This window comes from Silurus aristotelis (assembly GCF_946808225.1).
Source record: "Silurus aristotelis genome assembly, chromosome: 10".
NCBI classification, from domain to species: Eukaryota; Metazoa; Chordata; class Actinopteri; order Siluriformes; family Siluridae; genus Silurus; species Silurus aristotelis.
In genome coordinates, this window is record NC_139583.1 from 24,407,478 (window position 1) to 24,422,045 (window position 14,568).

General features: G+C 36.6%; 2 long non-coding RNA genes across 2 annotated transcripts; both read left to right on the forward strand.

The window, feature by feature from the left end:
* The first annotated feature begins 227 nt into the window (after window positions 1–227).
* On the forward strand, window positions 228–4,315 carry LOC310732570. Its single transcript, XR_014535502.1, has 2 exons — window positions 228–682; window positions 2,527–4,315. It is a non-coding gene; the product is annotated as an uncharacterized lncRNA (long non-coding RNA).
* Window positions 4,316–12,797: 8,482 nt separating this feature from the next.
* Window positions 12,798–14,498, forward strand: LOC310732564. Its single transcript, XR_014535497.1, has 2 exons — window positions 12,798–13,641; window positions 13,696–14,498. It is a non-coding gene; the product is annotated as an uncharacterized lncRNA (long non-coding RNA).
* The last annotated feature ends 70 nt before the right edge of the window (window positions 14,499–14,568 follow it).

Here is a 14,568-nt window from a genome sequence, read left to right on the forward strand (position 1 = left end):
CTAGACATAAAAAGAATCAACATGTGACCAATGCTTATCAACAATACATACCTATACATATCTAATGTAATATTTAATATAAGCTATATATATATATATATATATATATATATATATATATATATATATATATATATATATATATATATATATATATCTTTCACTGAAATCATATGTATCTAAATCTTTCATTAACTCATATAAATGTTTTAATGTTTGTACTTTCAGCTATTTTATTTAAGCTTTTTTTTATTTGCACACATATTTGCAGCAGCAGAAAGCTACAACTATGTGTGTCTGTAATTTCACAAGAACGAGCATGTTTAAACCCAAACAGCAGGTTTTGTTTACTGCATTCTCTCAGTTTTCCTGTTTTGTTCTGTGGTGTCGGTGAGACCCGAGCCCCCTGCAGCAGTCACAAGAGTGGCCCATTTCCTGGGGAGGCAGGACTTGTTTGCCCATTTCCCCTGCCCAAAATATTTGTAACCAGGCAACAGTCAGGCCCATCCTACTACAGCTCTGCTCTGGAAACACCCCTGTTGGCTGCTCACACAGACGCCATTACATAACCACAGCTTTCGAACTTCCTATCAGCACAAAAATAAAATGCATCCAAAAGGAACTTGGATATTAGAAAAGGACATTTTTGTTCTGTCAACTTTTTTGTCACTCTTCACTTCTGGTATGTAAACCTGCACACACTTTTTGACTTTCAGGACAGCGCTGTGTGCAACACAGACACACAAAGCTGCACAGAGTCCAAGCGTGCTGATACTGAAGTAAAATTGGCCGTATGCCGCCCTACCTCCTGTTTATTCTGGCTTTGTTTGTACAGTCCTGCTGTACTCTACTGGCACATCAGAGACAGCCTTTTGCACAAATAAACAAAAGTATTGCAGTAAGTTTACATACGAGCTGATCTTCATCAAATCAGAAAGCCTCTGTGCAGTGTTGAGCAAAATACTCAGGAAATGTAGTCAAGTACTTATTGCAAATGAAATGAGCATGAATTGAAGCAGTAATATAATCCTTTAGAATACCTTTGTGTATATTTTACTACTTTTGCTACAATAATCCTGAAGTGACGTAATCAAACCACACACACACACACACACACACACACACACACACACACACACACACACACACACACACACACACACACACACACACACACACACACAAAGAAAACTAAGCACATACATAAACCGCCAACCTTTTATTACCAAACATTAAGTGCTTTTTTCTTCCTTAGGTGCCAGCATGAATGCCAGCGAGTCTATGTTAAGCTATATTCTAGAGTTTTAATCTGAGTGATTAGAGCTACTGCAAATACACACACGTAACTACTCTTAGTAACTGCTGTTATAACAACTGCTCCTTTGTCACACCCAGGAAATTAATAGACTGTAATTCACTGACGTCAACATGGCAATCGTTTAATCCATAAAAAGAACCTCTAAAAATGTCCAATAGCATTGTGTAATCGTAATTACAAATTAGTACTGCAAATCATCAGCATACTGTTTCTTTCAGAAACTGACCCTAACCTATAGAGAAATAAATTAACTACAGCAAATTATGTAGGGATTAATAATCTATGTGGTGTGTTGATATAGTTTCTGTCAAAAGATCGGAAACATCTAGTCTTTTTGAGACGCATGAATGCTCCGATTTATATATGCAACAAACTTAGTAAAAGGCAAAAGCACACAAGAATTGGACATTGAATGACTAGAAGAAAGTTTTTGTAGACAGATGAGTCCAAGTTTGACATTTTTGGGTCAATTTTGAGTGAGAACAGGAGGGAAGATTTTAGCAGACTGAATCACACCCACAGTCAGACATGAAGGTGGAAGCCTAATGGTTTAGGGTTGTTTTGGAGTTAGGAAGGTTGTAGACTTATTCCATGTGAAAGGAATACTGGTAGGTGAAACCAACATGGCTACCAATCCATACTTCTGAACTGCGGCAAATTGGAACCGAATTCTCCATATAACAAGTCAATGATCATAAGCATATGCCCAAAGTCTATAAGTGTTATTTAGACTACAAACAGTCAGCTGGAGTGTTATTTATAATGAAATGGCCTGCCCTGTCACCGTACCCAAATCCTAATGAACTGCTCTGGGATGAACTGGATCACAAGGTCAGAAAGAAATCTCCAACTAGCGAAGAACATCTTTGGCAAGTTTTACAAGAGGCATGCCGAAGTATTTCAGTATAATTCATATAAAGTGTAATGCATACTTGTTTGTTCAATTAAAATAAGTTTTAACATCTGTATATTTATAATTTATAACTTTGCTTGGCCACTGTTCATCTTCCTACTGCTAATTTACCTTCTTTGTTGCATATAAACAAAAGGTATATACACGTGTCTCTCAAAAACAATAAAAGACCAGGCATTTCTGAACTTTTAACATGCACTGTATAGAAAAACAAGGATGGGAGATGTGTGGTTGTGTGAGGTTGTGTGGTGCAGTCGTTCCCGCACTGGTCTCTCTTTTTTTTCTCTCATTATAGATAATTCGTGTGGTACACAGAACCTGGAAAGTGCATAATCCTTTGTCTCGAGGGCTTTTCCATGGTGGGAAATTTACTGCTGCAAAGTGGTGCAACTGGAGACTCCTTTTATAAATGTTACATAAACATTTCCTTAGATCAAATTTCACTATATTAAAGAGTTTACATTTGTCTGTAGTAAAAAACAAAACAATATGGTTTATGACTAGATTAGATTACAGTATGTGCTTCTATGTATAGTATTACCTCCTGATACAGTTTAATCTTGAGCATTAATATTAAGAGAATAAGTCAACAATAGTTCATGTACTTTTTAAAATATTTAAACATTTTTTATGTAATAATATTATTGTTCTTAAATAAATGTTTAAACAAATCACACATGGTATAACACTGAAGAAGGAGACACTATATTAAATTCTAATGATGAAGCCAGAATGTTTAATGAAGCCACTTATAGAAAACAAATTAGATACTATCAAATTTAGATACTATAATATTAGATAAACTAAAAAATGAGGTGTATTGCATTTTTGTATAACATTGCAAACAATAGCAGACCAACCAAATGAATTATTCAACAGTATTGTGAAAAAGAAATATTATTAATCAGTTCCACTCTAGTTTCTGAACTTGCAGTCTTCTCCCTGTACTAAAACTAAGTCAGTGTGTCAGAGCGCCTGCGTGTTCTCTTCCTCGATAATTTTCTAGTCTCTCGGGTTACTCATAAGTGGGGAAACACTTGGTCGTGTCTGGAAACATCTGGCATGTCCAGCAGCATGAGGTCACTGCTTTGCCTCTTATGCTGTCTCATTCACTGGCTCACCATGTGTGTCTGCTCCTGGTCTGGAATGTGTGGAAAACTGAGATATTTGGCTGAAGTATGGTCACATAGCAGACAGTCGTGCTTCTCGAATCATCCATACTTTTTTTTTGTGGCCAGACACATAACCCCATGACTGTCAAGGAAGCTACTGGAAGTTGAAGACCTGGTGTCAAAGTGATTCTTACAATGGTGTAAAAGATGATAAGGGAAGACAGACGAAAGACAGCTCAGCACTTTTTAATGACCAATGGAGGTAATAAACATGGATTTTCCCAAAATACTTGTATTGTAATGGCTCTGGCTTATATAAACAATGTAAGAAGTGGTTAAGGTTTTTCCATTTAATTGGCCATCATACAATCATACAACTGTACATAGAACTGTTGAATCATTCCCTTTCTATTTTGTACTGTACATTTAAATACATTTAAAATATTATAATTTTTGTCCATTTTATCCTGTGACTTGTACAATCACATACGTTGATAAATTAAGTCTCCCCCTTTAGTTTAAGTGAACCTAAATCCCTGGCTTAAATATTACTAAATTGAAAAATACTTTCATATCTCTATCTGAATAATAGTACAAAGGTTTTGTCTTTTGAATTGACTTAAGTATTACAAGTGAAGGCACTTTATAATAAGAACTATATTTTCACTATTTATGCAATTCAGTTTTCTATTCTCCTAAAAAATCATAGCTTTATATAAGAGAGATTTCTATTGTTACAGGAACACAGTGGGAGTATGTTTATTCCACGGAGACTCACATGAGAAATGTGAAATGCTTGTGGTTTTGTGACAGGTGCTCATTTAACGCAATTTATGTGTACACTTCAAAGTCGCGAGGAACGGCATGCTTTTTTTCTAAGATGTAATGGAGTAAAAGTATGATATATTATGCATTGAAATGTACTGAAGTAAAGGTTGCTCAAATAAAAAAATACTCTGGAAAAAGTACAAATACTTGTGCAGATAAATGCTCCATCACATCACTCATTTACACATACTGCCACAGCTCGAGACTGAAAGTGTTTCAGTTCAATCAGAACAATTTACCATATTGTTTATTTTATAATGCAGACTGAAAAGATGTGCATTTACTATAAGTGGTATTAAATTAAATCATCAAGTATCTATAGGTCAGGAATATAGGCATATATGATTAAATAAATTCTTTAGTAGCATCAGTAAGACATGCAAGGTTCACCGCAGTAACAAAATGTAATCTTTTTGGTTTTCTTTCCATTTTTCTCATACATTGATAGTGACATTGACATAGTTTAGTCATCCTATTATTTGATGTGTTTAATGAAATGTGAGCTAATCAAGTTGGTAAACTAGCAAGAAAAACTAGCACGCGAAGAATGTTTTGGATATTTTAATTAAGTAGCTCACAGTAGCAAATGCACTAATGCAGTCTTTCTTTCTCTGTACCTTGGAATAATTTGATCTATGTGATTGGTCACCATGTCCTCCGGTTCCTTAATTCAAATCAAGTTCTTTAAATCAAATTATGCTTTTAATTAACTCTCAACAGTACCAATGGAATTGTTGACAAAAGGCAAAACAAGGGATAAAGAAGAGCTAGACATGTGTGAGTCAGAATGAAGGTGAAAGGTGTTCAGGACAGGGGAGCAAGTGCCTATAAGGTAATAAAATTTGAATAGAGAACCAAAACAACCTCATTACTAGTGCATCTCCCTGGCAACATAAACAAATCGTGAACAGCGCTTGTGCTAAAAAAATATGTAAGACTGACAGTGTGGTGCTTCCAAGATGCAATTGTTTTTATACAAGTCGTAAGTCATTGGGTACTGGGTTGCTGTATTTTGTACATATTTCTACTGCCATGTAGCTGCAAAGGTAGGCAAGGTTCTAGTTTGTGTCCACGCTACTGATATTTCTTATCTTCCACTTTGCTTAAAAAGCTGATTTTTATTTCAATTTCAACATTAAGGCATCCATCTTCATATGAATGACTTAAGAAACGTCTTTTTAATATCATTCCATTACCCCAAACTATAAGAAATTTGCAAGCAGAATTTTTAGGCTTTGCATTTATTTGACTGTCATTACACCACAGCAAAACAAGCTTCTGTAAGAAATAAAAAACTGATTGTAACTAATCATTATCAAAATAATATTAAAGGTTTCATTGATTACAGTTAAGTTCATATGCAGTGACGTGTGCTTTTACTTCTCCATTATGCCCTTTTTTTTCCCTTCAGGAACGTCATCGTCCAAGAGTTTCAGGAAGTAACAGAGAAACAGGAAATTGTGCAGGACTTGGCCTGCATTGTCAAAGAGAGCACTGAATTCCAGATTCTTCAATCTAAACAATTTTTAAGGAAATAAAATGAATCATTGTTGGATACCAAACATACTTTTGGCATTACTGGGAATAAAACATCATACCGAGTTTATTATTCAGCACCGCCCGCAATTGTCTCTACTAATCCTGCCGTCACTGGCACTCCATCATTTGGAGAAGATGATGATCATGATGGACTGATATTGTATCATGCAAGATATTGCAATGATGCCGGCTAAAACCTTAGTCCAATGCAATCAGTGGGTTTAGTATTCAGTGCCGTATTATGACTCAGCCTTACCCTCAAGCGCGTCAAACATAGCCTACTTTCAGCAGGACGCATGCCAGACAGCACCAGAGAGGGAGAATGAGGGGGAGAAAGGGCATGTTTTCCCATCCTCCTCTTTGCATTTCCATCAATTTCCACTCTGCCTCAACCCCCACCTTCTCTTCAGTTATCCACGTCCGTCACCCCACCATTCCTTCAGCGCTTATGCAACGCTTGCCCAATTTTCCTGGAGGAGGATGTAAGAGAATTGCATGAGAAAGGGAGATGGAACAGGTGGAAGGGAAAGATGGAGAGGTGGACATCATGCAGAAAACAAATTGCCTTACCTGTCTACCTCTTCATCAACACTTTCTTGTGATTCCTGTTGTGCTTGTCTTCTTTCCTACCCATTTAGAAAACTGAAAACCATCAACCATCAACATTATAATTAACATTAACACACACTTCCTACTAGTGACTTACCAGTTCATATAGAGTTCACTCTACAGTAGCACGTCAATGACGTCCTGAGCCTACTCTTACTTTACATCATTGCTATATTCATCTTACATTTATCTAAATGAGAAATAGAATTAAAAATATATTTAAAAAACTGTTTCATTTAAACAATTGTCCAGATTTAACTTTTCTTTTTACTGAAACTAAGCGGCACCTGACTGCCAGTTCACCTCACCAAGTTCATGGAAGACATTCTTGCCTGACATCACTGTAAACCTCACTGTAAACCTCTTGCTTTTTTGGGTGAATGGACCAAAATCTAGTGGAAAGCCACCCAAGGAGAGTTGAGGCTATTACATTAGCAAAGAAGGAGTTACTTGATTTTAATGCCAGTGTTTTTTGGAAACATCTCATTCCAAAGAACATTGTTAAGAAATAGGATGTCCACATATGTCCGGCAGCTGATAAAGAATGACAATGTGGCACACTAAAAAATTTTTCTGCCAGCACATACCCTAATTTTCAAGTTACATTAGGCTGCATAAGTATTACCTATTTATGTAGATCTAGTGAATATGCTCATTTAAACTTTTGGGATCTTACTTACAAGGATATGAAAGAGAGAGCAATTGATAAATGAGAGGATCAACAGTCTCGGTAACAATCTGAGAGACGGGAAAGGAGAAACAGTTTCTTTGTTTATTGATCAGTCTGCTTTTTTTCATTTTGAATGGAATGAACTGATTACAAGCTGTGGGTAGAGACTAAAATAATGAAGTCCAGAAGAGCCTTGGGGTATACTGTAGCTGCCTCTCATGTGAATTAAGACCAGCGAATAGAGGGTTGAGGCAAGCTCCAGGAATGTACACAACTGAACATAGACTCTGCAGCAGTCCTCATACAAATGTCAGAAGGATTATATCCCACAGTTGGTTTGGGAATATCTGAATATTCCCCATGAGAAGCTGGAAATCTGTGGTTGGGGTTAAACATGTTTGGATTGACTCGTCCTGTTGCCAAAGCAACCCTCTCTAGGAAAAACTGCATGCAACTGATATGTAAACTAGTAGGGAAGTCCAACTTTGGGATTTGCAAAGCAGAAGGTGGACTGGATACAACACTGAAAAAAGTTGAGGAAATGGTCATTCTGGTTGTCCAAAACGGCTGCGCTCAATAATGTTACAATGTTCAGCTTTTTTTCAGCTTATGTACTATAACATTTTGTTAATTAAATCATGCTGTGTCCTGAACCACATCAGCAAGTCTGTGTCTTTACTAAGACATTACTAAGATCTGGATGCGGTTTGAGCACTGCTTAAATTACATTGAAATGCTTTGAAATGCTTTGGGGTGGCCTGTGGAAAAGTCGTATTTTTTATATATATATATATACTACTAGTAAAGGCATCTGTAGAGCTAAATGTGAGTGTCAGGTTGGATCCGACTGCTTGAGTGGATTCATCTTGCAGGTAGGCCACAAAAGAGCACATCATAATGGGAAGTTCTGCGTTTTATACACTACAAAGATCCAAGTCAGGTCGCAGCCTGACAAAAACTAAATTACAGACACGATTTTGAGTGAAGCTTTTGGCTTTTTGGTCTATACAGTTCAAATAGTGACTAATTTCATTCATATTTAGGTCAAGGTTAATGCTATCTAGATTTTAATTCTCAATGAATAATTTAATTATTCAATTATTAAATATTTTTGTCACTATGTATGCAAAAATCTATGTAGACAGTACTAATATGATCGGGTAACTGTGTGATTGAGGTTTCCCATGCTGTTAGGTTTTTCTCCCAGCTCGCAAAACAAATCAGTAGGTTCTACATTGCCACTCGGTTTGAATATTTGTCCACAATGAATGCTTTGTGACCTGTTTTTCTACCATATCCCCCTTTTCCACCATATCCCTGACCACAACCAAACACTAAATGAATAAATCAATGAGTGAATAAAATAATCACAAACTTGAACTACTTTTCTAATAAAAATAATTAAATAATAATTATAATATATAATAATAAATTATAATAATTACGGATCTTACAATATGAAAAATATATAATATAAATGGAATAAATACAATAACTGTATAACTTTATAACGACTTACTTTATCTGAATTATACAAATATTAAACCGTAATTTTAGATGTGATTCTAATCCTTTGACGTCATTCTTACAGTTCTTGTTACAGCGTCTAAATATTAGCATTCGTCCTTATGGCACACAGAATCGTGACTAGATGATTGGCTGCCGATGTGTTTCTAACACTTCATTAATGAGCAACACACCTGTGGTGCCAGTCTGATTCATCATAGGATATAGCACAGCATATAATTCACTGGCACTGCACCATACACAATTCCCTCCTCAATTATTGGCACCTATTATTAAGATGAAGAGAAAAGATTCTCTAATAAAATAAACACAAACACTAAATCAAATGTTACACTCCATCAGTAGGAAAACTGTTTATCTTTCATTTTTTTTTTATTTACTATAATTGCTTTTAAAATAACAATTTTACTTTTAAAAAATATGTAGAAAGATTATCTTGTAGCAAGATTATTGCTTTTTTAATTGCTGTTAATCTACAGTTTTTGCTTTTCATCGTGATGTGCTACCTGGTTCGAACATCAGAGGTGGGTGGCATTGTAGTGCAGCAGGTAGCATCCCCTCCTTACAGCTCTAGCGTCTTTCATTCGATTTTGAGCTCAGGTTTCTGTCTGTGTGGAGCTACACATGTTTTCTCTATGTTTATGTAGGTTTCCTCTGGCTTGTGCATCTTGTCCACAGTGCCCTGCATCTCATTGTGATGAATTCTAGAAATTCATAGAGCCAACGTTTCCCACACTTAAAATCTCGTTGTCATCTATTACCACAGGAAAACAAAAGATCTTCTGACTAAAAAAAGAATGATGGTTGTTGACATTTCCAAAATCAGGTAATGGAGATAAAAAATGAATACAAAAGCAGCACTTCTGTAAAATACTTGGACACTTGCTAGTAGTTGATCCCCGGAGTAGTGTATTTCCCACACAAAGAAAGAAAGAATAATGAGTCCAAATATCAAAGCAGAATGGCACAGTTTAGATTCTTTAGATCCTGTTTATCACATATCAAAAATTGTTAAATTGTTAAATCTCAACATATCAATCACAGAACTATATTGTTATCGAAATTAACTGAAAGCAATCTGAATGAAGTCTTTAAGCTTCGGACCTCTAAAAGGTACACCCCCTTCATGAGTCTGATGTTTGTTTGAGGTGATACCAAGGAAACTTTTTGATTAAAGTGACTGTTTGATTAAAGTATATATATATATATATATATATATATATATATATATATATATATATATATATATATATATATATATATATATATATATATATATATATATACTGTTTGGAAATTTAATGAAGTCCACACACACAAGCCTGTTAAGGAGGTTAGTGTTCTGTGCACCAGGAGTAGACCATATAACCGGAAGAATTTTAGTGATTTATTAAAATTAATTCTACAATTTGAACATGTGGAAATTAAACTATACAAAATCCTGGTACATTTGAGCCACACAAATCACTGAGTGCATGTGTAATTATATATATATATATATATATATATATATATATATATATATATATATATATATATATATATATATATATATATATATATATATATATATATATATACTGACATGTGAGCCAGAAACTGCTAATGTGAGCCAGAAACTACATCAAAAAATGGAATAGCTACAAATATATTTATTGGTGTTTTGGAGAATGAACTCAGTCACACATCTTTGTTAGGTAACATATGCAGCAGAATTACCTGAACATCTAGGGGTAGGTGTGAATAAACCAGAAACAGCCACGATCATAAGCCTTAAAATCCCTGTGAAGTGTCTTGGAATATGCAGCATTATCTGACATTATGTTGACATAATTTCTACTGAAACAGGAAGTCAAGGCGGGACACAAGAAGTGGTTTCTCCCTCTTTTATAATAGTCAACAGCATTTAACTTTACCTCACACCCTGGTCTTAGCCGTGTTCGACAGTTATACCGGCAATGTTGTGGGCAGGACACGTGCCTTGCCGAGCATTTGAATGGACAGAAAATCTGACAAGAACCTTGCTGATCCATTTTGGTAGTAGAGAGACATTGAAACTTCAAAAAGTAGATTTTGCTATTGCCTTGAAGCACACAAACTTACTAGCTAACATTTCATACTGAAAAAACATCAAGTATAATGTTTTATACTTTAAAGAATGTGTGTCTTTTGACCTTGTGTATGATTAACACACTCCATCCCTGCTTCACCTTCTCTCAGGTTGTGGAATGAACTTCTCCTAAATGTCCCAACAGCGGAGTCCCTGGCTATCCTTAAGCGACCGGTGAAGATTTACCTCTTCCTGAAACACTTAAACTAACACTTTCCAAGTGTGACAAAAAAACAATTGTAGTAGTATAGGCTGATTTATCTTGTGTTTGTAATCTCGCTTACCAGTGTAGATTTATTCATTGCTAGAGACTCAAAGCACTTTTACATGTCGCTCTGGACAAGGGCATCTGCTAAATGCCACAAATGTAAATGTAAATGTCTAGTATGAACATGGGAACTTGAATAATTGTTATAGGTAGTCTAATTCCAGGGTAGTTACAGAGTTGACGTAAAATGTTCACTAATGCAGCTGAACATTCAGTGTGGGGGCAAGCAGTCAAATTGAATTTGAGTGATGCATTAGTCAGTAAGTGATGCCTTCACACCCAAAAAGCTGACATTTTACCCATATTGTTGTTCTCGTTCGTAAGCACTGACTCCCAAACACCCTCTAATGAAAGAGGTCATTTATAGAAAACTGCCATGGGTTTGATTGACTGCCCTGACTGGTAAATAGCTCTGAGTGTGATGCAAGTTTACGGAGCGTAGAGGCGTCGCAGTGCATTTTGGGCATTCGTTGTGGGGGAAAAAAATTCAGGCAATTAGCATTCTTGTAAATACATTAAGCATTGCATCTTTAAATACACCCTGCAGAAGACTTGACTAGTATTGTGTTCATCAACATCGACATGCCAGCCCGAGCTATATTTGCATCTTGGCAGATTCTTTACACAACTTTCCCCCTCCTCCTTAGCTTCTGGTCCCTCTGGATGTATGACTTCCACAGTCCCCCCCCTTTCCCTCCCTTCAAGGCTGATGAATACACCCCCACACACTGCACTACAAATCTGGCTCTATTCCTGGAGCCACCCCCGGTGGAACAGCGCCGAATTACTCTCGCTGGCAGGAACAGGCGCTGTGCCATGTCACTGCGGCCCAGCAACGGCTATGATAAAGGGGGAAAACGGAGTGGGTGGAAGGACAGGAGGATGAGAGGGGGACAAGGAGGACACAGATGGAGGGAGGTGGTTTGGAGGAATCTATTTATTCCCCCCCAGAACGTGAATCAGTGAACACCACAGAAACTCCAGTCTAGTTTGGAGAAAAATGCTCACATTTCAAATTAATTAAGATTTCGTGATACTTGATTTGGCATTTTGCCGTACACGACATTCAGTATATGACATACAATGCAGTCTGCACATACTTCAGAAGAAGCTTCATCACGCTATGTGAAAGGCCAGTAGCAACTTCTGTAACGGTTAGAACAGACATCTGGGATACAGATGAATTACTCAGGAGCTCAGGCTATGATTAATGCAAAAGATTTAAACTACTTTAATTACGTTTCTCTTCCCATCTTTCATGCAACAGCCAGGCTAACTGCAACAAAGAGAACATAAAATGAGGATTTCTATTAAGAAAAAACTGTCAATAAGTCAATAAATACATTTCCACAATGATCATGTTCCCTTGAATGTAGTGATGATGGAGGTTTGAAGGTTATTTAGCTAAATAGTAACATTTTATGAGTAAATCATCACACAGTCACTTTAATCAAAAAGTTTCCTTGGTATCACCTCAAACAAACATCAGACTCATGAAGGGGGTGTACCTTTTAGAGGTCCGAAGCTTAAAGACTTCATTCAGATTGCTTTCAGTTAATTTCGATAACAATATAGTTCTGTGATTGATATGTTGAGATATATATATATATATATATATATATATATATATATATATATATATATATATATATATATATATATCAACATATCAATCACAGAACTATATTGTTAGCATATATATATATATATATATATATATATATATATATATATATATATATATATATATATATATATATATATATATATATATGCATTAAGTAGCATTAGCATATCAATATATATATATATATATATGCATTAAGTAGCATTAGCATATCAATATATATATATATATATATATATATATATATATATATATATATATATATATATATATTGATATGCTAATGCTACTAACGAGCCAAAATATGCCTTTTTGAGGGAAATGTGTGTTGATTGTTAATATTAGCTGCAAAGGACTCTTGTGGTTACAAATTGGTCTTACACAGATAATATTGAGCCAGGTGCTAATGCTGAGGCTTAGCTTCCTTAGGTTGTTAACAATAGTAACCTGGTAACCTCTAATACAAATCCAAACATTCAGGAATCCATCCTGCACTGTCCCTGCTATGCCTTTTTCAACAAGATTTCCTTATTTATACAATGGTAAAGATCAGTGGAAAATGGTAAATGAGAAAATAAGCTTTTTGCTCTTTTGTTTTATGGGGTTTTTAAGAACCCCATACATTATTCATTATAATTGAGATTTGAAAGGCCAATGTAACTTTAGAAGAAATAACAGTGCCCACTTGTGACCTCTGCGCAGTCACACAACCTTTAATAATGAAATAATGAAAATACAGCACAGACCAACAGATTAGCACCAGTATTTCATGTGTTTCAGGGTGGGCATGGACTACATAACTGGAAATGCTCTCATTTCAGTGTTTTGCGACAGACTGATTCACATCATCTGCTGAAGGCCAACATTTTCCATCATCAGGCTGGAATTAACTAAACCAGTCTGATTCATTAGTGGTAGCTCGAATACATTTGGAATGCATTAAGTATTTTAGAAGATTTTTTTTATTAAAGAAACACATGGCATAAAACTGTTATATCTGACAATTTATCAAGGTCACCTAAAGGTTATGTGGAAAGTCAGAGTGGTTGTGGTGAAATGTGTGCAGGTAGGTGAGCGTATATGTGTGTGTGTGTGTGTGTGTGTGTGTGTGTGTGTGTGTGTGTGTGTGTGTGTGTGTCTGTGTCTGTGCGTCTGTGTGTTAAAGAGAGAAAAGGAGAGAGAGACAATTGTCTGATCCATGCTGTTTATACAGATTCTGCTGGGGCATAAGTGTGATGGTATGACCACGAATTAGAGCGAATTTGATCTTGCTCTGTGGGAAGTGTATGTCCCGGGAGATGACAGGAAGTTCCTCTGTGTGTGGCCTGACAACTGTGGAGTGCATAGCTAGACACAGACGGAGAGAGCGAGAGAAAGCCAGAGAGAGCCAGGGAGAGGAGAGGAAGATCCACATGCACAAAACTACAGACGCCCAGAGACTCAAAAGAGCCCTGAGCTAATGGTACATTAGGAAGAGAAGATATCAAGATTGAGACAGCTGTTTGCAGATTGACAGGTGTTCCTTGCCAGAAATGCTTGGCCTGTTGCTGGGGGCAACCTCTGCTACATCCTGCATTAATACACATCTATAAATAGGGTTTCAGGAAAAAGGATGAGAGTGTATGAAAAGTGTGTGAGTGAGCATGTGTGGCTGTGTGTGAGTGAAAGAGAGAGAGTGAGAGAGAGAGTACAAGAGCATGGAAAGGGAACAAGGGGAGGAGGCAGCAGACCAAGCCAGTTACTAGAGAGAGATGGAGGGAGGGAGAGAGGGAGAACGTAGCGGAGGAGTGAGCGATGGCGTGATGACGCGGTGCATGGCGTCAGAGCGACAAGAATAGAGGCGATGCGTGCAGCGCTGCTGAGACATCGCTTTTAATACCAGCAGTCTCTCTCACTCCCCTAGCCCTGTGTGTGTGTGTGTGTGTGTGAGTGTATGTGAGTGTGAGTGTGTGTGTGTGTGTGTGTGTGTGTGTGTGTGTGTGTGTGTGTGTGTGTGTGTGTGTGTGTGTGGAGGTGTATGTATACGCATCCACTATGATAAGAAACA